Source organism: Ictidomys tridecemlineatus, chromosome 6, assembly GCF_052094955.1.
Source record: "Ictidomys tridecemlineatus isolate mIctTri1 chromosome 6, mIctTri1.hap1, whole genome shotgun sequence".
In the NCBI taxonomy this organism is placed as follows: domain Eukaryota; kingdom Metazoa; phylum Chordata; class Mammalia; order Rodentia; family Sciuridae; genus Ictidomys; species Ictidomys tridecemlineatus.
Window position 1 is genome coordinate 161227623 of NC_135482.1, and position 27139 is coordinate 161254761.

General features: G+C 36.8%; 1 protein-coding gene and 1 long non-coding RNA gene across 6 annotated transcripts in view; one reads left to right on the forward strand and one right to left on the reverse strand.

The window, feature by feature from the left end:
* LOC120888457 (uncharacterized) overlaps window positions 1-25706 on the forward strand; it is a 575667-nt gene extending 549961 nt beyond the window's left edge. For all 5 annotated transcript variants that reach the window (XR_013423368.1, XR_013423369.1, XR_013423371.1 and 2 more), the window contains one exon: window positions 23731-25706. This is a non-coding gene — a long non-coding RNA (uncharacterized LOC120888457). The remainder of the gene's footprint in view (window positions 1-23730) is intronic.
* The window catches only part of LOC144365147 (uncharacterized), a 535192-nt gene that overhangs the window by 118638 nt on the left and 389415 nt on the right, over window positions 1-27139 (reverse strand). The gene's annotated exons all lie outside the window — the stretch shown is intronic.

Genomic DNA, 27139 nt, shown 5'->3' on the forward strand with positions numbered 1-27139 from the left:
ATTAAGAATTAGTTAAATTGAGAAGAGGTTATATCGAAAAAGACTAGCATTTCCATTTGTTAAGTCTTTATTTTCTTACCTTTCTATCTTTCAAAATAATCCTTGATAAGTGCTGCAGGTTATATTATATATAGATACACATAATTTAAATATATTAAAATATAAATATATATAATGGGTTTGAACTTATATAATATATATATAATACACAAAATATGCACTTTAAATATACTAAATAAATTTATATTCATTAAATATATCCTGTGTGTGTGTGAGAGAGAGAGAGAGAGAGAAGGTATGGCATAACTAGCTATATATGAAATATCCAGAAGTATGGTAAATTGTTTTTTGTTTGTTTACATCAAAATGCCTCATGTTGTCTGAACAAAATAAGTTGAGTAAATGTTAGTTTAGTAACATAGTGCATCCTCCAACACTAAATTTTCTGGGAAGGCATAGGCTTACTATCTTAATCTTTCTTTGGAGGGGACTATCAATTTAAAAATAAGTATTTCTACTGGGCTAAATTAATAAAATATATTTTTAAAACAAGAATTTTCCAGGAGAAAAACCTATAATTTATGATTATTGTAACTTTAAGTATATACAGAAAGGCTAAGTAATGTTGTAATTGGACTGATCGTGAAGATGCTATCTTTTGTACTTTGTTTTGATTTCCAACATCTATATGTTCTAGTCTTTTTAAAGAATCTGTTTTTATCATTTTCTTTTTAATAACAAATGGAGTGCATGTATGTGCCTGTGTCAGGTAACAATGGCATTTCAGACTTTTGTGCAGGGTAATGATGAACACTGAAGTTCGTGGATTCTCTGAGCTACTTCCTTTTTTTTTTTTTTGAAAGGAACTGTTTATCAATAAGAGCTTCTAATGCTGAGTTCTATAATGATTGCAATGTCCCTCCTAATAGCTGTGTTTTCTACATGTCTATTTTTAGCAGGAGTGATTATGAAAGCAGGACTACATGTCCTCTCTACCTGCATCCATCACTTTCCCTTACCTCTTCATCCTGAAAATAGTCATCCCACTTACCTTTAGTGAAATGTTGATTTTTAAGGGGATCTTATTTTAAATTGCTGGGTATTCTCACCTTTTCCTAATAATACCATTTCCTGGACAAGCACTGCATAGATACTTTAATTTTAATTGGACATTTCATGTTTGGATCAGTATTTATTTGGGCTATGATCAAAATGGCACCCAGTGCTCTGATTCTCCTTCACTTCATCTCTGCCAATATCACCACAGCTATTCATTCACAGAGCATTTATAAAACATCTATTATGCATAAGGAAAAGATTAAAATACAAGTCATTCCCTCTCTGTGTTTACAAAGTAATGAGAGAGGTAACAAGCAAACTAAAACAATGAGGTGATGTGCCACACCAAGTGCTATAGCTAGACATTACAGAGTGCTAAGAAAGGCTTAAAGCAGAGTAGTAGGGTCTGAGAAATCTACCTTGAAGAGATACCAAAGAAGCACAACATCTCTCTGCTCTCAGGCACCCAAAGACCTTCAAACAACAATTCCTCCCAAATATACTTCCAGTTATTTCCATAATCTATCTCAAGTGATTGCTTAATCTCAATGTGGGAATCTGCCATGTTGAGTTCTTAACTGTGTCATATTTTAAGGTAAAAGTTAATATTTATCTAATAAGCATTCAGTGAACACCTAATTTGTTCTGGTATAATACTAATGCTGGATATGTAAAAATTAATGAGACACAATTCCCACACTGAAAAAAAAACTAAAAACAACAAGAAAATACTTTTGGTTAATTACTAATTAATGTGGTATTTGTAGGATCACAAATGAAGCACATAGAACCCAGTAGCCATCAAGGTGGGGAATAAGAGAAGTCAGAAGTCCAAGAAAAGCTCCAGGTATGAGGCAACAATTGAGTTGACTAGGAAGAAACCAGAGAAAATAGCTGCTCTAGGAAGAAGAGATAGAATAAGCAAGGTTGAAGAGTCGAGAAACAACACACACAGGGTTAGGTAGAAACATCTTCAGTGCAGAGAGAACTGCAGGAGATATGTTTGGGAGAACATAAGGCAAAGTACAAAAGAATAGTAAGAGTAGCAGAGACTGGGTAATATAGGACATTATGATTCATGAGCTTGTGTGTGTGTTGCAAGTGCCTTACCACTAAACTGTATCCCAAGCCCCATATGGTAGTAGTAAACAACCCACCAATTTCACTGGCTTGAAACAATTAGGGCGGATTACTCATATTATACTTCGGTCTTGAGTTTACTATAGCTCTGCTATGTACACCTTTATTCCAGGATCCAGGTGGACCGGGACTCCCCACTTGGAACATTGCTGATCTAGTAACAGAGAGAAAAGAGCTATGGCAGTAGAACTACACAACATGTGCAGCTACTGTCCCAATATGACAGATGTTACTTCTACTCACAGTTCACTAGACAGAGTAATCCACCCCTCTAAGCTGATGACCCTGGTACAAGAGCAGGGGAAGTCTAATTCTGCTCCAGGGAGGAAGGGCAAATAATTAGAAACACAAATCAATCCATCAATAAAATCTTCCAAACCCTTTGGTGGGGCACAGATTTTAATTTGCAGCTTTGGTGACCACTGAAGAGTTTTACTCATGGACATGACTTAGTCAGATTTGCACCACAGACAGAACAAGCTGGTTTCTATATGAAGAGTTAAATAAGTAAAACAGAGGACAAAGTCCATGTGCAATCTGGGATGAGAACCAATGAACAAAGTTCACGACCAGTAATCACTAGAGTTTCTAGTTTGTCACACACCAACTCTGTGTGATTTTAGAGATTGTCAAAGGAGCACTGTTTATTATCTTTTCTCAGCCCCCTACAGGCTAACGTGCAAAATCAGATATCCAGTGGTGGGCAATTATATGTCTTAAGAATTATGTAGTATAGACTGTTTATATAAATCCACATACAGTTAGGTCCCCATTATCATGTTCAGAGCAGCAAAATAATATAATGAGTAGATAATAATCCCAGAGGTGCATATTACATAAAACTTCAGCACAAAGGATTCTCAGAAAACCAAAGGTTGAATTAAATCTTCAAATCTGAAATAATATTAGGTAAACAATGAGAAGAAGGAATGCCAACCAAAAGAAATGAATGTGAGAGAAAATGGAGGTGTGAAAACTTTTTCAACTTCAGAAAATTCTATTTTTATTATGATTATAGATATTGAAATTTATCAAATGACTTTGCTATAATTTTTTAGACAAGGACACACTGATTCCTTTTTGATCTGCTTATGTGATTGATTTGAATTTTCCACTGTTGAACCGGGCTTAGATTCCTAGGATAAAACCTTCTAAATGAGGATTTATTTCTTTAAATTGGCCACAGATTCAGTTACATAAAATTTTATACTTTACTTTGAAACCTATGTTCTAGGCCCGTGGTTGTGTATACATATCACACATGTGCATGCCAGCACCCACATACATGTGCACACCATCCTTAATGGTTACTAGAGTCAAGTTTATACTAGCTTCAAAAAATGAATTGGACAGACCCCCATCTGTTTTAGAAACAGTGTTAATTAATAAAGTGTTAATTTTCTTTGGTTATTTTCTACCAATATTTCTTATGTTAAGTATTTGCAAGCTGGATATATTTTTCGAATTGTTTTATTTCATTGGTTCTCATCCCAGGTTGCACATGAAAATCATCTGGGAGAGACAGTTATATATTTTTCAATACCTGGATCCTGCCTTGTATCGCAGTCAAGTTAGACTCTCTGGAGTAGAGATCAAACACCTATATTTTAAACAATTTATTTTAAAAATTTCTTCAGATGATAGTAATGTATAGCCAGATATATTCTTGAGTTAGGTTTTTCTTTTTCTTCCAGTATATAGCTTTTGGTTGAATTCTAATATTATTTTTCTATTCATTCTTTGTTTGCTTTTGTCTTTCTTAATTTTGTTATTTGTCTCTCAGATTATTTTGTTATTGTTTTCTAATTTTTTGAGTAAATGTTTAATGGTAAATATTTTATAGGTAAATTGTTCATGTGTATATAATTTACATGTGTATATAATTTATTATATTTATGTAACATACATAAGGCTATAAATTTTCCTCTAAGTGCTGCATTAGCTGTGTCTTTATATGTGTTATAAGAATTGTAATGCAGTTCCATTGTCATATATTAAAACAAAAAAAACAAAACAAAGGAACAACAACAACAACAAAAAAAAACTAGAGCACAGTATCTGGTGCAGCTCAGTGGAGGTTAGAGCCCTTCTCCTTACCAAGCTGTGATGGGTTAGGATATTGGAGGCAGAGAGAAGGCAAGGGTAGAGTCCCTCCTTCATTCAGACTGGCTCAGAAGAAGCTGCCCTGGGGCAAAGCCCTAGTGGTTGAGCAGGACATTTTGTTAACTTAATGTTAACTTCCTTGGGAAAGAGTGGGAAGAAAAGGAGTAAACAATAGGTCTGTTCTGCTGCTTCCCAGGTAACCTGATAGGGTAGAGGAGGCCCAGGCCACAAATGTGAGCTGAACAATGTCATCAACAATGGATTTTAAAAAATTGTTATAGTTCTTTCCTAGACATTTTTTTAGGGGGGAGAGGTGTGGCACTCAATCATTGAGCCATATCCCCAGCCCTATTGTATATTTTATTTAGATACAGTGTCTCACTGAGTTGCTTAGCAACTCACTGTCATTGCTGAGGCTGGCTTTGAACTTGTGATCCTCTTGCCTCAGCCTCCAAAGTTGCTGGGATTACAGGTGTGTACCACCATGCCTGGCTTCTTGCCTAGACTTTTTAATAGAATCTTTAAATTTGCAGGTGGAAAGATTTTATTATTTTTTATTTTCCCAATGGAAGGAAATTATTATAAATTTCTCAGTTTTATTACAGCAGGATTAGAGAATATTATCTATATACTCTCTGCTTTTAGAATTTTTGAGCCTTATTTTTGACCTAATATTTAATTTTGATTAGTTTTTCATGTATACTTAGAAATATGTGTTTGATATTTTCAGTGAACAAAGTTCACTTACAGCAATGAATGAAAGCATTCTTGTACTATTACCAATTACAAATTACACTAGAACGTTTACACCGCATTCTGCTTTATAAACGCAGGATAATTGCTCCTTAGACTTCAGTATTACAAATCACTCCTATACATTTTATTTAATGATTTTTTGTTATGGTTTGGATCTGTGGTATCCTCCAAAACTCATGTTAGGCAATGCAGAAATGTGCAGAGGTGAAATGCTCAAATTATGAGAGCTGTAACCTAATCAATGGATTATTCCACTTGATGGATGATAACTTGAATGGACTATTGGGTGATAACTATAGGCAGGTGGGTCATGACTAGCGGAAATAAGTCATTGTAGACATGCCTGGTGTTTTTATTTTCTCCTGGCTCCTTGCTCTCTGCTTCTCTGCCATCATGGGCTGAGCAACTTTCCTCTGCCAGGCCCTTCACCCATGACCTCTGCCTCATCTTGGGCCCAGAGCAATGGAGTCAGCTGACCATGGACTGAACATCTGAAACTATGAACCCCCAAATAGTTCTTCCTCTAAGTTGTTCTGGTCAGGTATTCTGGTCACAGCATGAAAAGCTAAGACATTTTTAAACCTGAGTTTTACTTTGCCTAATAGTAAAATCACTACCCTCAGTTTTTTGTTTCATTTTTGTCTCCTATTTATAGTTCATAGGCAGATTCTTTCACGAAGAAAGTTAAATTATAAATCCTTCTTGGGAATTCACTTTGACTTACCCCACCACTCTCCTCCTTCCCACCCACCACAGAGCTTCACAATGAATCCAGCAGCAAGGGCATCCATATTAAGGTAGAACACTACTAAGGTCAATGGAAATAGGCCCTTCATGGCAGGAGTACATGGAAGTTGTGAGCAGTCACAACTCAACCAAGAACAGAAAGAATGGATGAGGCTAGAATTGCTCCTTTTGTAACCACCTTCTCTCAAGAACTAACAAAGGGGTTTCAGGAGAAATACCTCACATCCTCATGTATCTAAGTATCTCCCTTTAGGTCCCACCTCTCATAGTCTTTCCCAATACCCTTCAATCAGAATGCACCCTTGGGGCCATAAGCCTCATTCAGAAAATAGCACTTTACAGCCTCTACAAATATAATCATATGTGGGCTATGTGACTCTCCTCCACTAATATCCTACTTCATTAGGGTAGGGATTGGTTGTATCTATTTTACTCATTCTCAGACATCTAGTATTTACCATAGTTCTAAACAAACAGGTTCTGTTTAATATTTGTCAGAAACATTTTAATTATATATGAGAAAATAGTCTCTGAGAATTTATATGACTTTGAGCTTTGAAACTTTGTGATTACCATTGTTATGGTTTGGCTCTGAAATGTCCCCCAAAGCTTCATATGTTGAAGGATTATTTTCCTCAATGCAGCCAAGTTCAAAAGTGGGTATTTTGGGAACTTGTTGGATTATGAGGGCTCTTTTCTCATCAATAAATTAATCCATTGAGTGATTCATATTTGGAAGAATTACTGGGAGACTGTGGAAGCTGTGAGTAGCAGGAGCTAGTTGGAAAAAGTAGGTCACCGGGGATGTGCCCTGAAAGGGTAGGTCTTGTTTCTGCCCCTTCCTCTCTTTTCCTCTACTTCCTGATTACCATGAGGTGAGCAGCTTTCCTACATCACACTCTTCTGCCCTGGTGCTCTGCCTCATCTCGGGTCCAAAGCAATGAGCTGGCCGACCATGGGCTGAAACCTCTAAAATTGTGAGCCCAGTAAATATGTCCTCCTTTAGGTAATTTATGGCAGGAATTTTGATCACAGCAATGAAAAGCTAATATAGTCTTTTAGTTGAACCCTAAAAAGATTTGAGAAATTCTAATTACTCAATCCATAAATGTGGAAATAAAGTCAAAGATTTATACTTCTGTCCAAGACACAGCTGGATACGGACTGTACAGATATTACCCTCGTTAGTTTTTGTTCTATGAGTCTCCATCTCTTCTGGGCAGTTATATCCAACCCTGCACTATGACTGCTGGGTCATTAGGCCTCAGAGCACAAGACACATTTGGAAGGTACAGTTATCTCCACCAACACCACCATTAGATAGATTTTTGTCTTTAAATCAGAACCTGATGGCCCTAAGATGGTACCAAGGAAGACTTTCTTACCTCAGTGTAAGCAACACCACTGTGAATTTACCATGAGAATCTCTTAAAAGAAGACAGAGACACTAAAAAATCTAAACCCAAACTGGCATTTAAAAAACTTTTTTTTTTTTTAAGGACAGGAAGTAGGACAGAAGAAAAAAATGTAAAAGAAGTTAAAAGAGCAGACTTTCAAATTATTTTTCATGTTGGTGGGAAAGAAAAAAAAATCCCTGGGAACTTTCTCAATATAGGAAGTGTGGATATTCTTGGCCTAATTCCTGTCTAGCACTTCTCTGCACTGTTCCTCTCTCCACGCCTCCCCCAGCCCCTCTGCTAAGGAGTGCTCATTTGCATAATTAAACTGCTTGACAGGGATGCTGAGAGAGTGGAACAAGGCGTGCACTGAGCCAAGTGTTCTTCAAATGCCATCCTTATCCTCATCCCTGCTGTATGTGGGAATTGCTGAAGAGACAAGGGAAGCCGAGTTCTGAAATTTGGCACGTCTATGACATACAGTTTATGAAACCAGAAGTTGATCTTGGATCCACTGGCCTTAAGTCAGAAATGGAGCACAGCCAAGGGAGAATCATGGGGATGAGGGAGAAGTGAAATGGAGAACTTAAATGCATTTGAAAGCCCTTGGAGCTGGTCAAAGCTTATCCTTTATCTATGAGAAGAGTTAATCTTCTCCATGGTAGGCATGACGGTGGACATAATCCATAAAATTATGGGCAGCAGCTACCAGATTCACTAGATTATCTTCAGGAAACTACTTGTAAAATGCACATAAATTATCTGATGGTTGATAACCTAGCACACATTAAATTATATTTGCAATAATTTATTAAGAATGTATTTTCTCTGAGCATCAAGCTATAAGACAAAGGGCTGATTCTCAGTAGGGAAGAATTTTAAAAAGCAAAAGGCAAGTCTCAAATCTGATAAATTTGACCTAAGGGACACTGCAATATAAAGCCAGGGGACAAAGGTTGCAAGAACTTTGCCTTCTCCAGCTTTGCCTGTGGCATTTGCTCTGCTAATGCTTCCAATCACTAGAGGTTTAAACATTAATAGTGTTAACTGGGGAAATTGGATAAAGTACTTATAAGTTGAGATTTATATGGATTTTTATATGTTTTAGCAATGAAGGGAGGTATTAGCCAGAATCCAGGACAGTAGAATTCTTCTTGGTGGAAGTCACTGGGCCATCTCCTGCAGCACAGTCTCAACCTCACTCATGCCCTTCTGAGCAACATTTGCCAACCAGTGATCAGCAGTTTCATATCCCTTATGCAGTAGAACCTAACATTCATCATACTATCTAAGTTGAACCTCAGTATCCATGGGCTACTAGTCCAAGCTAAAGCTTCTCTTATAGAATATAATCTTCATGCCAGCATACGCCTGGTGTGACCTGTTCATGGCTACATTCCCAATAATCAAACCAACACTTGGTACGGTTAGCACCAAATAAATGTATGATGGACACATAAGAAAAGAAGCCAAAGTGGAAGTTCATGAGGATAAACAACTCATTCCAGTCTTAATACTGAAAGTCCTGCATCCTAGAAGCTACCTTAGCATTAAGCAAACTAGCAAGGCTGATGACGTTAATACCCAACCAACCATATGGCTAAAACTAAAAATCTGGACATGAGAGTTTACGTAATCAGCAACATTTCCTGAGCATCTAGTATATACCAGAAACTGGTCCAAACATTGGGGCCAGAGAAATAAACAAGACACAATCCACATCTGCTCGAATAATACATTCAAGTATGGTCATCTTTAACATAAAATCAGATGTACATGTAATATAAAATCAGGTAGTGAGATGCTCTATGAAGAATAGAGAGGCAGCACAAAATACAAAGAGTGATGGGATAGGGGTAGATTATTCCAGATAGGGTGGTCAGCACAGATCTCACCGATCTGAGCAGTGATTGGAATGAGGGAGTGAACATACAGCATATGTGGGAGATCATAAGAGGAAAAAACAAGTAAACAGGCCCTGAAACAGGGTATTTAAGGTCTTTTGGAGAAATCAAATTGGTATTATTCAAATTGCTCTTTGGGGTTGTACACCCACAGGGAAATCAGCCTGTATGAATATCTCTCTTCCTTTGACTTCTTGATTCATATTACTTAAAATATATCTGTTCGAGTGTCTACCATGTGTCAAGGGCCACACCGTGCATTGGAATAAAAGGATGATTTTTCCCCATACTAAGGAGAAGCCACTCCCCAATACTCAGGAGATAACTGAGGTGATAATATGAATGATTTCTGAAAGGTTTTAATGAATCTTGAAGCCTGACTCATTTCTACCATTGAGATTGCTTGGGATCTCTTGCTGCTGGGTCCCACCTATAACATTTGTTCCTACAAGTTCACAAGTAAGTTGGACAATAGAAAGGTCTTAGAAAATTCCACAGGGTATTATGGGTTTGATAAAAGCAAATTATGGTACAACAGAAAAGAGGAAGGGCAGGAAAACATCAAAGAGATGGAATTCCCAGGATCGAATCCCAATAGCATGGACTGTAGTTTATATTTGGATTAACCACAACTCTTTAAAGATATCTTGATCTCAGAGAAACCTAGACACAAGTTTTATATTCCACAGGCTATGTGGATAAATTCAAGCTTTATAACCAATTAAATCACAAACAACAGAACGATACATTTTCAATGAACAATGCAAAAAAAGATGGTACTAAGTGCATTCAGGGGAGTTATGGATTTGCAACACCATGTTATAAATTATTAACACCTTCTTTTTAGCATTATATTGGCTGACAGTCAGAACCAGAGTTTCATTCATTCCCACAATTAAGGACAGTGCTTCATATACTAGATGTAAGTTAGCTCAGTCCTCACACAGTTACCAGTTCCTTTAGAGAAAACTCCACATCTGGGTCAATTTCATCTTGCTTTCCTTTGCTATCCCTGGTTCACAATAGATGCCCCAACAGGCTGGAATTATAGCCTCCCTATGCATTTGCTGCTGTGACTACTGTGGCCCTCAGCACTAAGCTGCAAAAAATGTGAAATTCCATCCATGCCCATATTCTTTCTTCTCTAGTCTATCATTCACCTTATCCAAGTCCAGGAACTTAAGCATTTGCTCTCACTTATGAATTTACAGCTTCCACAAGTATATCTTACTCTGCATTTAATAGCTCATTTCCCTTAGAAATCTAAATGGCATATTCAAAATAAACCCCTATTTCTCTCTCCAATCCCACTCTTCTCCTAGACATCCCCACCTCAGTATGTGGCATGAAAAATAATCTAGTTCTACCTCTTCCCTCTGTGGGCATATAGCTCTGCATTCTTGGTTTTCCTTTGCAGTCCCCATCCAAGCATTAGTAAGACAATTAACTTTACTTTTCAAATGACTCCAATTTTGATCCCAACATGCTCCTTGCTAGGATTTCATTAGCAGAATGTACAAAAGAGCTCAAGTAAAAGGTCTGGCATAGCTCAGTTAACTCAGAGAACTTACTTTCCTGTGGGAAGCAGGAAGGAGGTGAGACTAAACTTGCAGTGCTCAGGAACCAAGGACTAAGCAAAGGAACTAAAGTGATAAGTCAGGTGGGTATTTAGGGGCAGGAAGCATCAAATGAAATATCCTGAAGAATGAGCAACAATAAAATGTCAAGATTAAAGCTGCATTGATCTCAGATCAGAAAACTCTGACATAGTTCCCACTAGGGGGGCGGGAAATCAGTAAGAATTAAGAGAAAAGGGAAAGCAAACTGCCTAAGGCGGGATTGCATGGAGTTAGGATGCAGGCGAACAGTGGCTGAGTTTCCCCTGGTTAAGGTGGCTAGTATCCAATCAGAAGTCAAGTTAGATCTTTAATACCAGAGATGACAATTAGCAAATTCTACTTGTAGATCAACACAAGCAGTTAATTCTCTACTTAAGAAAACTTCTTCTTTGACCTGAGCCTTCAGAAAGTAATAGAGGTTTGCTGAATTTGGCTTTCTGATACAAATGAAAATAAAACCAAACAACTGGACAAACAAAATGTACTTGCACTAGGGGCTATAAAGAAAGTGCCTTTCTCATAAAAAACACAGTTCACGAGAGCACCCCGACTCAACATGTAGCCTTATGCACCTTAACAAGAAATCACTCAATTTTGTTCTTAAAATGGCTGCTAGCAGTGCTGTCTGTAATGTATCCAAAGTATAACACACTGACTTACTGCTATCTCAATCGAGAAAAGAAAGTTCAATTACCAATTGCATGGCAAAGTAAATATGAGGAACAAACAAAAGTGGAATAGAAAAAAAAACTGAGTCTGCTAACCGAGCAAGATGCAAGGGTTAGAAGCACTTTCTTTTTTGAAGAGCATGAGCTAGTAGCATTAGCTGGGGAAGCAGTCGTGGATGTGACCCTCAGTCTTCGAGAAAAGTGGCTTTGGAAGTTTTTATTTGCTTTCTGTATAAACATAACTTTTGCAAAGTGAAAAGAGATTAAACATTACTAAATTGAAGTAAAATAAGGTTAAAAGTTGACTGCATTGACCTTAAGAGTAAGCTTATGAAACTCTGATATGCTAACTACCCCACTAACTTAAAATGATTTTTAAAAGAAGATAAGGGTGACTCAATATAACTTGATTACATTTACATTTTAAAATGTTTGGAGTAGGAATAAATGTGGGCATTTTTAATGTGACAGTATTATATAATAGTAATACTCAGCTGCAATAAACTTTTACATGTGTGGGTGGGTTAGTGAAGAAAGAAAAAACAGCCATATTAAAAAACAAAACTGGGTTGCTGTGTACCTGTATTTTGTATTACTGATTTATGAGAAAGTAAATATTAATTAGTAACAAAATTCACTAAAGCAACTATTTAATATGGTGAATCATTAAAGTTAGATTAGACTACATTTTAAATGCAACTTTACCATATATTCAAACCTTTTTTCTCAGACATTAACTAAAAGTACAGTGTAAGTACATTAGCTATACCATATAAGAGGCCTAAATATATTTTGACATTGTGATTGAAAACAAAAATAATTGATTCCCTGCATCATAAGAGCATCTGACGGTGCCAAATTAAATCATTTCAGATCAATCTCAGAATGCTTTCTGCCCTAAAGCAGAATAACATGAGCAGAGAAAAGCCCAGAGCCAGAATTGTGTAAGGACTGTTTTCTATGTCAGCTTTCCCAAGGTTTCTACATTACAGCAGTAAGCAGTTCTGTTGTAGAAATAAAATTGTTTAAATACTCTTCAAGTTGAAGAGAAGAAATAAAGCAGAGTTATTTAAATGCATAAGCAATCTATTATTTTTTCCATTTAAGATCAGTTGAAAATTCTACTGGACAAATTCTATAGAGAAATTAAGGGAGAAAAAACACTATTGCTAGGTTAATTTATTATAGATTCACATCCCTCAGTAGAAAAGTTTTTATTTGCCTTTAAGTTTCTATGCTTTTAAATGTCTTCTGGAGAATGTACAGACAACATCTCTTCATCCCAGAATGAGCTTACATCTAAGCTTCCAAAGTACATTGGAGGAGCAAAGCTTTTCTTCTACATAATTTAGGATCCCATTAATTTAGTCATGAAATAATCCTGTAATTACACCACATATGATTTTTTTCAGTGAGTTGCCTCTTCTGAAAAAAGTAAGCCCACAGGTAAAACCCAATTTTGCACAACCTGAAGAGTACTAGAGTCTTTCTATGGTTTCAAAAAGAATCTCTTAATTTAGATAAGCTCTCTTCCAAAAAGAGACTACCTGGGTCTAGATTTCACATAACAAAAGAGGGACATGTTGAATTATTTCTCACATTCCCTGTCATTTTAATCATGTCACTTTAATTTCAGTTTAATCTGTAAATTATATGCAGATATTTTCTTGTGTGAATGGAAACCTCTTAATAGAAATTTTCCAATGATGCTCAAGGTTTTAATCAGCTTTTTCACTGCTACGAAGAAAAAGACTTTACAAGAACAATTAGAGGATGAAAAGTTTATTTTGAGGCTCGAGGTTTCAGAGGTCTCAGTCCATAGACGGTCAGCTCCATTCCTTGGGGCCTAACATGAGCAAGAACATCATGGCAGAGGTATGGGGCAGAGGAAAGCAGCTGAGAACATGGCACCGGGAAGCAGAGAGAGAGAGAGAGACAGACTCCTTTCTCCAGGGACAAAATATATACCCATAAGCCATACCCTCCAAAGACCCACCAACATATTAACTTGAATTAGGGCTCTCATATCCCAATAATTTCACCTCTAAACCTTGCATTGTCTCAAACATCAGCTTTTGGGGAACACCTAATATGTAAAACACAACACCCAAATTCTTCCATCCAGTGGCTATTGGAGTGATTTTTCTACAAGTGGTCCTATAGTTCTTCTGCTTTAAAAGACAGCAATTGTTTTTGTTGTTTAAAGAGGTTTACAACTTGAGCCTAGGCCTTGATTTCCAAGTGTCCAGAAAAATGTTGGAAGGTCAAATGGGACAGGAAAATACCGATACTTCTCATCAGTTTTGCAGTAAAGAATTATGCTTTTTCTTCAAGAGGCCTAAACAAACAACAAAAAACTCTGCCAATTTAAAACTGCCAGCTATTTTCTGTATCCAAAACCAAACTTTAATTAACATTTGAGGCTGACTGTCCATTTCACCTAGCAAAATAATCTGTGAGTCTTGTAATTAAAAAAAAAAGTTATAAAAGGTGCCCAATAACAAATAATCCCTGAAGGGGAACCCAGTCAGCATTAATCTAATATTCATGGATTAGACTAGGAAGTTAAGATTTTGCTAAATAATGTATATTGTGTAGTTTGAGCCACAGTTTTACCACCTCTGGAGAGATTTTAAGGGAAGAAAAATGTGCATTTGTCTGTGAATTTAGACAGACTCTGCTGACAATTGTTGCCTATTCATAGGGGAGTGAATGGGTTTTTATGCATGCAAATGTTTGCAGGGGAGTCAGGATACCTAGAAGGAAGTCACAGATTCATGTATTCATAGAAAGAAACAAATGCTTTGGATTTGACCTGAACTGGACTCTTATATTAAACATGTAATTATTTAAGATAAGATGCTCTGATCTTCAATTATTACGTTTTGAAGTCACTGCCAAGATTGAAGCCATAGAGCAAGTTCATGTATAACTTCAGAAGATGAATGGATTTCAGGAAGCTTTCATTTATAGACCTCCCAAACTGAGAATGATATACTACACATTTAAGTACTTTAGATTGGCTCCATCCTTGGCCTAGAGCTACCTAAACTGATATTTTAAGGAAGCAGTAAATGAAAAAGCAGCATATTCACCCTCAGCCACCATGAGATAAAGGATGATACACTGAATTTATCCGGAAATTTCATAAACATAGAAAATGAAACTACCTTATTGTGTTGAGTTTCTGCCACCCACCCTCCTCCTTTGAAGGGGGAAAATCCGACCCTTTAACATCTCCTACCTGGTGGTTTCATGGCCTGAACTCATACAATTCTCCCTATTATCTGTACAAAAGGACTGAATGGGACTTGGCATCAGCTTCCACTGATATGCCTCTCTGTCAGGTATCAGGACACAAGTGAATGGGATTTATTCCCTCACTCCACATGCCTACAGAACCTACTCCATGGCTTTCAGTTCCTCGGCCTAATCAGGTATAGTGAGCCTTCAAAGAGGATGGACAGGAGTTTGGTGAAAAGATTTCCTTGGAAATTGTGAGTCCCACTGTGCCTTCTGAGGTGGTGGTGCTTCCTTCTAAACCTAAAGAGGAGGGCTCTGATGGACCTCCCAGACAGCTTCCACACTGCTCTCTCCAGGAAAATCTAGAAACTGGGGCATCCTGAAAGGCAGAGCCAGAAGAGTCTTTGGTGCCTGAAACCCACTGAACAATTGACATGTGGGGTTTTTCTGGGTCAGTTGTGGATGCTATGGGAGTCCCAGGCAAGAATGTCTTGAGTCCTGCTCAAAAACCCACATAGTGATAGAGAAATTCTTAGCAAAAAGAGGCCATTAGTTTATGCTGAATGTGCAAGGTTAATAAGAGTAGGGCATCAGTGACTACCCAGAGTAGAGAAATATCTGCTCTGGTCCTGAGGGCTGCAGAAAGAAAATATGAAAATCTCACATTGACAAAGGGTAAGACTCAGTCATCAACAAGTCCCAGCTGTCATAGGCAGAATCATCCTGCCAGGTAAGAGCTGCCTTATCCATTCATCTCTACTCCCTTCTTGAGTTTAGACCTTGGAGAAGACCAAAACAAAAGCAAGCACACAGGGTAAACAGGTTGAGAGAGGATGGTAGTACTGGAGGTGATTTAGGTAGGTACTTTCCCTACCCAGAGGCTCACAACCAGAAGACGGTCCAGACTAGTGAAGGAAAGAGGCCTAACACTAAGTTATGTCTGGACATTCATTCTAGTTATTAATTGAAGCTGTATTTCTTCTTTAAAATAACCATAGATCACCTAAGAGTAAAGAAAATTGTCAGTGGAAACTGATAAATCTTTCACTGCGGATGGGAGAATGTTAAAAGGGACAGTGGATAAATGCATATTGATAACAACCCATAAGTTTTGCTTGTTCTATATTTAGGCTTTAAATAAATGGAGAAAGTTTAGGGGAATCATTATTAATCCGAGTTTTGTACCTGAGTCATTTGAGATGATGCTCCAAAACACATGTGCTCAGCTTTAATCCTTGATAGTCTGATTTGTCAGTTTGTCTGGGAGGCTCAATAGGCATACTTTGGGGAAAAAATCTCCAAAGAATTCTGATATTCACCTCAGATGATGGATAATTCATTTATATAAATCTATAAATTTCAGGTCAATAAGAACGGGTCATTCAAATGAAATAGATCTGGTGAGGAATGTAACATTTCAAGTCAGAATTAATTTAGAGCTGGATGGGCCATATTGTGTCCATTATTAATGTTTCTTATACTTTGGGATCATTGATCAATAATGCCAATGGAATAATAGTGAATGCTGGAAAGAACAATTTGCATGCAACTGTTGGAAGTAGGAGTTGCTGTCATGGGGAAATTAAGTTTTTGGATTCAAGGAAGAATGAGACATTCAGTGAGAAGAATGTAGTTTTGCTCATTGGAGAGCATGATGTCTTGTGTAAGGCATATCAAGTACCACCATGAAATAGCACCAAGATCATCACAGACCTCTACGAGTTAATTTCTAATTTTTTTGTGTGACTTTCATAAGACAACCACGGCTGAACATTTGCTCTTAAGGTTTATCATCATTTGTTTTCAACAGCTGGTTTGCCTGGGATGAACAAACTTGAGAAAACTTAAAGAACTCAAACCTTTCTCACAATTAGCAAGCACCTGAAGATGGTATAGAATTGAAAAAACTCAACCAAATCCAAGACAGGACATCCCAAACCTCACTTAGTTGCACTTCAGATCATTCTGAAGTTTGCAATTAGAAAATTAGAGAAAATAGCCAGGAAATTAAATTTAAAACCTCCTCCTGTAAGCCCATATGTCAAAAATGGGTCAAGCTCCCCCAAATTCCTTTGTCTTCTTGTATTTCTGTCTATAATATTTACTTAAATATTTCACAGAACTCTGAGCCATGATAAGAAGAGGATAAGTAGGGAAAGAGCATTTGACTTGAGCTCTGAGTTGTGAGTAGCCTTATGATTAGGTCAAATCTATTTACCATCCTTTTGATGTCTGTAAAACTGGAAAAACACCATTCACATTATGAATTCATTATTAAAATAGACAATATGTGAAATTATTTCATGAAGTGCAGACCACTTTAGAAATAGAAAATTATTTGTATAAGCTGCCCTGTCTACCTATACAGCACAAGACAGAATACATTTGGTCTTCAGCATTGCTCTTTGAAGTACTTGTCTTACAGTCTCTCCTTTATCCCACCAAAGCTTACTTTAGATTCCTCTTTCACATCCATTTGACCCTTCTCTTCTAGGCACTGCCTCCTGTTCCTAACTTCATAACCAAGATCACTTGCCTGTGTTGACCCTTGGCAAATACCCTAAAATGTCCTACCTAAGTCCCAATTCCCAAGGCTGCATCCCAGGTTAGCGAGTGCACCTCCTGGGACTTACCCCTGAAGGAGGAACACATAATGAGACATCAGGTTCTCACTTCCCTAACTCCCACACCCATTTCCTGAGTGCTGGGGAAGTAACATATCTAAGGAGACATACCTAAGGATGCATAGGAGCTGGTTCACTTTTCACAAGGATCAACACTGAGATGTCCATGAAGTAGTACTTTGTGGAAGGACTTGGCTGGGTTGCACTCACTTTCACCTTTGGCCTCACTCCCAGAAATGCTGGGAATGAGGGGTCAGAGAAGCCTTTCTCCCCTTTGTATTTGGGGCAGATCACCTCTGTACAGCCACGAAGACCAATGCAGTCCACTGTCTATGTCCAATCCTTTGAGCTGATGCTCTCCTTAGTGAAAATAAGTATCTCAGAAGAGCTTAGAGAGATGCAGCCATGTTTTGTTTTATTTTTTTCCTCTCACTTTAAGGCAAAGATTCAGAGTCACATTATCAGTTACAAAACAGGAAAAATCCTTGACAGAATTCTTGAACCTCGGCACAGTGGGATTTTTTTTTTTTTTTTAAGTTCTCACAAGAGATGAGAGGGGAAAAAATAAATGACACATTTGTGCGCCAGCCATTTTGGAGGATGCTTTGCAATGTGACCTTACTAAATATTCTCATCAGTTTTGTCAGGCAGCTCATGGGCATCTGTCATATGTAGCTGCCCAACATGTCATGCACATTCTTACATTTCCATAATTTTCCATGTATTGCTTCTGCCTTTTAATTAGCTGTAACTACATGACATTTCAATTTGAAAATGAAGATTATGAAAGCTTTTCAGGACATTTGTGACTGCTGGCCTGGGTGACAGTAGCAGAGTCCAGCGTTTGGAAGTGCTAATGACAGTTGCAGGAAGATCAAGTTCCTGGAAACGGGGTTCTCACAGGCAGTCAGAAATAGCAGCCACAGGGTCCTCATGAGGTCACTCCTGCAGTGCAGTGTTCACTATGACTTTTTGAAAGCTTGACCTAGGGTCTATTTCTCTAGCCCCAATGATTTTTGAGATATCTAATATTCATTAATACATTTCTTTGTTGAATATCGAAAAACTAAGGCTAGACAACTGTCCAAAAGTCACAAAGCCAGTTAGAGATGGGATGAAAATGGAACAACTGGGCCATTCCCACAAGATGTTGAATCGTTTGCTGATACCATTGATCTCACCTTCCTCATCTCCTCTCTTACATACTGTAATGTTTAACTTATTGACTCAGCCGTCTTTTCCCTGAGCTAGAACCTACAGTCTGAGGCCATGAAAAACATCAAGAACTTTGGGGGTTAAGAGGGAGGTTTTGCAGGGAATTACAGTGACCACCCTTGGTATAAACATTTAAGTGTTACAATGTGCCCTCCACTGAAATGAGCCTCAGTGACTCACTTGTTCCTCCAATGGTGAGCTATGCACTCTGGCTGAGTGACTTCTAAGTGAGCATGTGTCACTGAACAGAATCTGCAGATCTTTATCAGATGCAAGCCTACTACTGAGGAGTATCAGACTGCAAGGACCTAGCAGTCTGCTAGTGACTCAGAAGGGAACCATGTAGGACTCCAACGGAACACCGTGTCCTGTTTTACTATTTTGGTATGATTTTTGTGTATGCCTTTTGTACTTTTTGACCCAGACATCTCAATGATAATGACACAAGAGTTCCTTCTAGGAACATGCACTGGAAAATATAAGGGACAAGTATTCAAACATGGACTGGCAGAAACAGACCCCATATCAAATATATTCTTTATGATCAGGCATTTGTGAATTATATGGAGCAACTGTTTAATTGCAGCCTAATATATCCAACCCATCTGCTGGTATGTTAAGAGAATGAAATTAGCTTTATGTCCTTCTAAGGAACACCACTGGGAAATAAATCTGAAAAAATATCATCAAGATTCAAAGAGTAAACATTTTCAGATTATTAGCTTCTCCGTTTTGTCTGTGTCTCTTATTACAGATGTCACTCACATCCCAGCACATTGTGTTTTGATAGTAGATCTGAAAACAGTGTCTACTAAATTTCTCCCTCATCTCCATCATCAGAATTTCTCTGGCACCGTTATATGTATGCATTTATCTTGGTTCTACATGACTGCAAGTAAAGCTGGATATCATTTTGATCCCCAGTATTTTACTGTAGGAACTGAAGAAAGTTGTCAATTAGAAGTTTCAACATATGAATTCTATGTGTAATTCCACCAAGACTAAAAAATGAATTTGTACAAACCAGTAACCTCATGAATCAACAATTTCCAGATTTGTACTAGCACAATTCCTATTTCAAATGAAGTCTTACTCCAAGTGCCAATATGTAAACTAAAAGAGTTAATTTAATTTGTATAAGGTTATAAGTTTAAAATTTGCAAACTTTACATTTTTAAGCATTAATCAATGAGAATAGTGACACACCCTGACAAACACAGAACTTTGAAATCAAGATGTGACCAATACTCTCATATTAATATCCATATTCCATACATATCTATACACTTTGGCCACAGGAATAAGAAAAATGCAATTCAAACAGAAAAGTATCACAAGTGTGGAAAATGTAATAGCTTACCTTGGATCTTCAAAATATTCAATACTTTTTATTCTAAATTTAGAATTTAAGAGTTATATAAATCATGTAATTGAGTTGAACATGGTGAAAGTAAAAGTCAAACAAAAAACATTAAAAGTATCTATAATATAGTATATATCTATAATATTTAGTAGATATAACATACTATATATTCACCTGTTATTTCACAACTGATGATTATTCAGAAGCTAGGGCCTACACTGAGAAGATGTATCTAAGCATTTCTTAGCATATAATTTATTGGTGTCTGTGCAATATAAACATGGGCTTCCATGTATATTAATATGTAAACAGATATAGACATGAATTTACACAAAGCACTAAAATTTCCCTAATCTGATATTTTCACAGAAATTTCACATAAATGTATTGTTTTGGTGCTATTGTCATGAGTTGTCATAACTGGGCATCTTCAACAATATACATTTATTTCCCTAAGACTTATTTATATAAACATTTATTCTAAGTCTTAAGTATGAATATGCACAGAATCTACCAATACTTTGTATTATTGACAAGTTATAGGTTCTCATGTTAAAAATATGTCATATCTGTGTGGCTCCATATTTTCAAATATAATTTTAAAATAATATATGTAAACTCTTATAAAACCATCAAAACTTCTGAAAAGTAGAGTTTAGCTATAATTTTGAAAACACTGTCATAAATCACAACCAGTAGATTGAAATCAAGGATTAAAGAGAAAACACCCTTCCTTCATCCCCATCAGCATGACTGATTCAAATTCAGATTAAAACAGTCCCTCTGCTCCATTCACCAGTAGTGTGCAAACATGGACTGGTTTACTGCGTCAATGGATCCTGGTGAGATCACCATGGCAGATCCCTCTGGGACTTAGGTTTCAAGATATACAAGATACTAGTGTTCATATAAACATGTTAAGATATAAATAGATGTGAAAAACTTTTATGCATTAAATAGGCACAGAATCTCAATCAAGTGAATATCTGCTTCCATAGAAGTCTGAGAAAATTACATCTTGAGGGCTCTCATGTGGGTAGAATATATCAATTCTTGCGTGAACACATGCTCTGCTTCCTGCTACCACAGAAAAACTTCTGTCTCAGAGTTATCTTTAGTAAATATGTATATTTTCTTGATAGGATCTTTTTTTTGTTGTTGAAATTGGATACAGTTTGTCGAGAAGCCCAATGCATATAAAGGATTGAAATGATCAAGAGTCTTATTTGCCTGTTTAGCAGTGGTTTGCTGTCACTGAAATATGAGACTGGTCAGAAATGAGGACACAAACAGAAACACATAATCCATTACATATGTTTGCCTTCTAGCAACCAATGTAGCATTCGGCTATTGCCAGAAAAACTTTATGGCAGAAGATCTGGAAATCACATGGTGCCCTGTCCATGGAAAGTGTGCATTGACTTTTGGCAAGATAGACACCTATTTCGACCTGAAGGGTTAGGGTTTCAACACATGAATTTTACTGGGGAACACTCATTCAGTCCATAACAGATTGAAATGATAAAAGCTTTAATCTAAGATTTGAGCAGAGCATGACCAAACACATTTTAATAATGCTACACAACTCCTTTGGCTCATCTTCCTCAAAACTCTGCTCCTTTTCAACATGTTTAATGTTTAAATGAATTTATACCCCGACTCCATACCCCACCTCACTTACTCTTGATGGCATTAAGCATGGTTTTATGTACAAATTCCAAATCATTAAATCTGTAGGCTCTCCCAAGAGATAGGAATATTCATTCCTGCTTCAGAGTTTTCCCAAGGAATTAATTCTTATTTAACTTGAAATTTCAGACAAACCTGCTAAAGGAGGAGCTCTTCAGTGGGTGAGATTTTCCTGAATGCATAGCCATGTATCCTTGTTCAAATCACTGAAACTGTAGGAGGACTAAATCCAGGCTCATATTTGCAGGTCAGAAATAAATACACTGGTGGAGGGTGAAGAGTGAGGCTCATCCTGGACTGAAGTAAAGAGATTTCTAACCTGGTTCTTGACAGTCCCTTCATGGAAGATCCCTAGAAGTCTGATGAGAAGTAATGAAGCTCTAGTTGGAGACTGTCCATTTTAACTGCATCTGATGAACCACAAATTAACCTCAGAGTCATTCAAGACAGCTGGAAAGATTTCCAACTATCAATCTTAATCCTAGAACTGCACCACAGCACCTTTCAGTGATAAAAATTCATAAGGTACACAAAGCTCTCAGTGAAGATTATTGAGGAGGAGGAAAATAAACTTACTCTTCTCCTTATTCATCCCAGGCCTGGATATGGTTACAAAGAAGAAAAAATGGTGGACCCCAAATTTTCTATGGGCTCAAAATTTATACCAAATCCACATTTATTTCAAAAAGACTTCTGGAGCCAGGAATTTGGAATTTGTTATCTTCCTGATGAACAAAGGCTTATTAATTAAACAAAAAAAAATCTGACAGTGCTAAGGATTATTTAGAAATACTAAGTGTTGGAAGATTTCTACAGAAAACTAAAATCATGTGATCTACAAACCAGTCTGTCTCAATTCAATTGATTTACACCTTCTCTTTTTAAGTGTATCTTCCTCTACAAGCTTCTGTTGTCCTGTTGATGTTCCCAAGAGGTAACTGTGAATTACTGTTTCCCATTTCAAATTAACTTCCTCAAGGTCAAAGAAGACCCGGTCAGTGGTGTTACCAGAGTTCACAAGGACCACTGGCCTAGGAGTGAAAAGATACAGAGTCCCGTCAGTTCACCAACCTTCCTTGGAAAAATTCCTTTATTGCTCTGGTACTTGGTGTTTTTTCTTCTCTGTATAATGAGGAGATTGAATAATAAAGTAAAGTTTTTTATTTCTTGTTTTAACACCTCTGATTTAAGCTAAGTCTATTCCTCATTTGAAAGATGTAGAAAATAATGGCTACCTGGCTGTCTCAAGGTTTATTTTGGAAAATGTGAATTGCTGAGGGAAGCAGAACCTGTACCTATTCTGGAATAATTATATAAACTAACTGTTGTGCTATGCAGATGCACTATGTTAAAGAGCCTGGCCAACAGTAAGTGGAATGTACTCTTTGCCCACTGACTTCCTCTACTTTCTAACCCATAATGTTTTCTATTTGATCTTTTTAGATACACATGACAGTAGAGTGTATTTTGACATATTATGCATACATGGAGTATAACTTCCCATTGTTATGGTTGTACATGATGTGGAGTTTCACTGATGGTGTATTCATACATGAACATAGGAAAGTTACGTCCAACTCATTCCACCATCTTTCCAATTCCTATCTCCCTTCCTTTCCTTCTTTCCCCTTTGCCTAATCCAATGTTTCTTTAGAAGTAGTTGTCTCTTTATTGTGTTGAGGCTAGAGGTGGAATTCCTAAAGACATTTATGGATGTGAAATTCAATCTGTTGAGTGTAAAAATACCATGCAAAGAGTAATTATAATGTGGCTGGAAGGTAAAGAGAATTTACATATCATGGATTACATGATGGGGATATTCTTTTATGATAGAATTTTAATTCTGTCATTAATATATATTTAGCCTTAGCATATATTAAATTAACATCAGATGAGTTCCTTCCCCCATCTCAACAAAACATGGTTTTATGCCCATTTGATCCAAAGAAATAATTTAATTCAATACTATCATTTTGAAAGAAAGTAAACAGGCTTGGAATACTTAATGACTTCCACTAAGGACCAGTCAGTAGTAGTACTGAGACTCATGTTCATGCTATTCTATTTAAGCAGTTATTGGAGAACAGGGGCATGGAGGTGTCAGAGGAAGAAGAAAACAACAGTTTTTAATAATTTACAATTTTGATTTCCTTTGACTCAGTCATCTTCTAATACTAGCTGTTTTCTCTTTTCTGTCCTTTAGTTGACTTCTCTGGACATTGAAGGAGGAAGCACTCTTATTCCCAAAGCAGCAGCCCTGATTCAAGGACACAGCACAACTCCATCACCACCTGACATTTCAATAAGACTTAGCATGCTTCCAACATTCTAATAACATTCAAATCATGGAGAAATGTCCTACTTTACATTGCAAGATCTGTCAGAAAAGCTCAATGTTGGGGTGAGCCACTGTCAGCTCAAAAATCTTTCTTTCCCTCATTTCATTTTTTTTACATTTAAAAAAATCCATTAGAGGATGGATCTATATTCCAGGTTGTTTATAAAAATATATAGTGTATTTACTAAAATACAATTAGCTAGATCTTTATGATTGAACTCACAGACTATTATTAGCATACTATATATTAGAGCATTATTTTAGTCAGCTTTTTTGCTACTGTGGCTTAAAAACCCAACCAGCACAATTGTAGGAGAAGAAGAGTTTATTTGAGAGCTCAAAGTTTCAGAGGTCTTAATCCATAGAAGGCTCCAGATGAGGCTGAATATCATGGCAGAGTGTGTGGCAGAGGGAAGCAGCTCACATCATGGTGATCAAGAAGCAGAAAGAGACAGACTCTGCTCACCAGATACAAATATATACCCCAAAGCCATGCCCATGCCCTAATTCCCACATCCTCTAGCCATACTCTACCACTCCAGTTAATCCCATCAAAGATTAATTCACTGATGAGTCTAAGGCTATAACCCAATGATTTTTTCTCCAAACCTTCTTGCATTGACTTACACATGAGCTTTCTGTAGACGCCATATTTAAAACATAACACATGTACCTACATGAAAGATCAGGCAGTGTCTTCAGCAATTTTACTTCATTCTTCTCTTGGCAGTCAAAGTACATTTGATAAAACTTAGGGAAATTCTGTACTAGGTAAAACTTTAGACTGGCTGGAACATTTTGCAAAAGAAGATTATTAATAGCTTAGTTACTGGGGGAAAAAGGGAGAAAACAGTGTCTGGTAAGCTTTGGATAGTGACTGTAATTTTCAGATGACAAGAGGCTGAGATGGCTAATTATTATCCAGGAGGAATCATTAAAATATTAGATCATGAAGTGTAATTACAGAGAACAAGCCTATACAAAACTGCCTATTTTTCTACAAATTGAGACCTGAAATATACGTTTCTTCATTATTACCACTATTATTTTTACTAGAATGATAAGATGACATTACATAACTAGGCCGAGTTCCTTTCCTTCTAGATGTGGTCTGATACTCTCTTTCATGGAGGGAATAACACCTGCACCCCAAACAGAATAATGCAATCATTATCTTCAACCTTCACTATTACTAGAATATTAGAAATTTCAGCATGAGTTTATCCTGGGGCCTGTCCTACATATATCCACATTAAAAGATTATTGAATAAGTATATTCAATATACATATACCTTATGAAACTATGATGGAATGGATAAATTTATTCAATTTTTCAACTTTTGAAAATCTAGTAAAGATGACTTTAAATATAGTGGAATAAAGCAGATAATTACTTATTTAATAACGTCAGTGAAAATAACATCCACCTCTGGATCATGAGTCAAAGATTTAAATATCCCTTGAACAGATGACCCCTGCCTGCTACTTTTTAAATCCATGCTTATTGAAGCATAATTTATATTCAGTAGATACCCTTCACTGATGAATGTACAAAGAAAATGTGGGGTGTGTGTGTGTGTGTGTGTGTGTGTGTGTGTGTGTGTGTGTGTATTAGGAGGGACTCATCCATAAAGAAGAATGACTTTATGACATTTGCCAGCAAATGGATGGATCTGGAGACTATAATGTTAAGTGAAATAAACTAGCCCCTAAAAGCCAAAGGTTGAATGTTTTATCTGATATATGGAAGCTTACCCACAAGAAGGAGGTGGGATGAGGGGAAGAATAGAAGTTCGGTAGGTTAGACAATGGGGAATAGATGGAAATGGAGGATAGGAAAAGGATAGACAGAATAAATCTGACATAATTTTCCATGTACATGTATGAAAACAACACTGTGAATCCCACCATCATGTACATCCATAAGAATGGAATCCTAAAACTAAAATAAGATATATTCCATTGTTGTGTAAATACATCAAAATGGATTCTGCTGTCATGTATAACTAAAAACCAATAAATTTTAAAAAATTTAATTGCACTTTTTAGTATATGAGTTTCTACACTGCTACCATTGTATGACCAAGAGAGAAAACATTTTCATCACATTAAATGCTCTCATGTCTCTTCAGTCATGTTAGACTAAAGTAACAATGTGCAAGTTGTAGTTCCCTCTGATCCAGTCCTCCCTGTAGTCTAGCTAATATCAGCAGCTTTGTCTTTTCTGTCCTTCAATTGGCCTCTCCAAGCACTGAAGAGTAAGATACTGTAGTTTCCAGGGCAACAGCCTTTGATTCCAACATTTACGTGAGTTCTTCCTTTTGATGAGTATGATCCATCATTGTTCTATAAATCGATTGTATGTGTGTGTCTTACCTCAAAAGTTGTTGCATAACTCAAGATCACAAATATTTTCTGCTATTTCAGTTTTACATTTAGATGCATTTTGAAGAGCTATTTTTTTTCACATGGTGTGAGGTATGATTTGTGGATCTTTTTTTTTTGTATGGATATCTGATTGAAATGCTTGAAAAGGCTATACTAACATGTTGGCATATGAAACTGGCTGTTACCTTGGCCTTTGGCTGGTGATGATGTGGAGTATATCTATCAATTGCTGTTCTTCAGGAGAAACCAGACTTATTTTGGAAAATAATATACAAACGGAGTGAGGCAGGCCTAAAATCTTGTGAGTTTTGAAAGTTCAGTTGGAAATATTTTGTATACCTCTTAAAATCCTTGGTATACAATGGGTCTGACATCATACCTTCCCATTACCAGGTAACAAAAAATGAACGGAAACTACCCTTGATTAGTGATTCTACTCCCCCAGCCAAAGCCCTGGTTGGTTGCAATTAGAAGAATTCAGCAGAATTATAATGTCTCATCAGTGAGATGATGAGTACAAAGCTCACCACTACCATGTTCTTAATTAAACAAGGAAATAAAGAAATGTCACACAGATATCTGAAATGAGCTACTAAGAAGCTGATGCGTAGGTTTTTTTCAGGCATATTTGACCTATGATTTGTATATCCTTCTCTGAAAGAAGTTTGAAAGGAAATTGAAACAGACCACCTTTTCCCCACCTTTTCTATCCATTTCTCTTCTGTTCTTCAAAATAGATTAGCACGTTTAGAGTTTTAAATAGGGTAATTGGTTAATATAGTCTTAAGCTTATGAAAAAGTAAATTTGAGGTCCCTACTAACTCTGAAAAATACATAGAGAAGACATGATTGCCTATTTAGATCAACCAAAGCATGCAAAACTGTT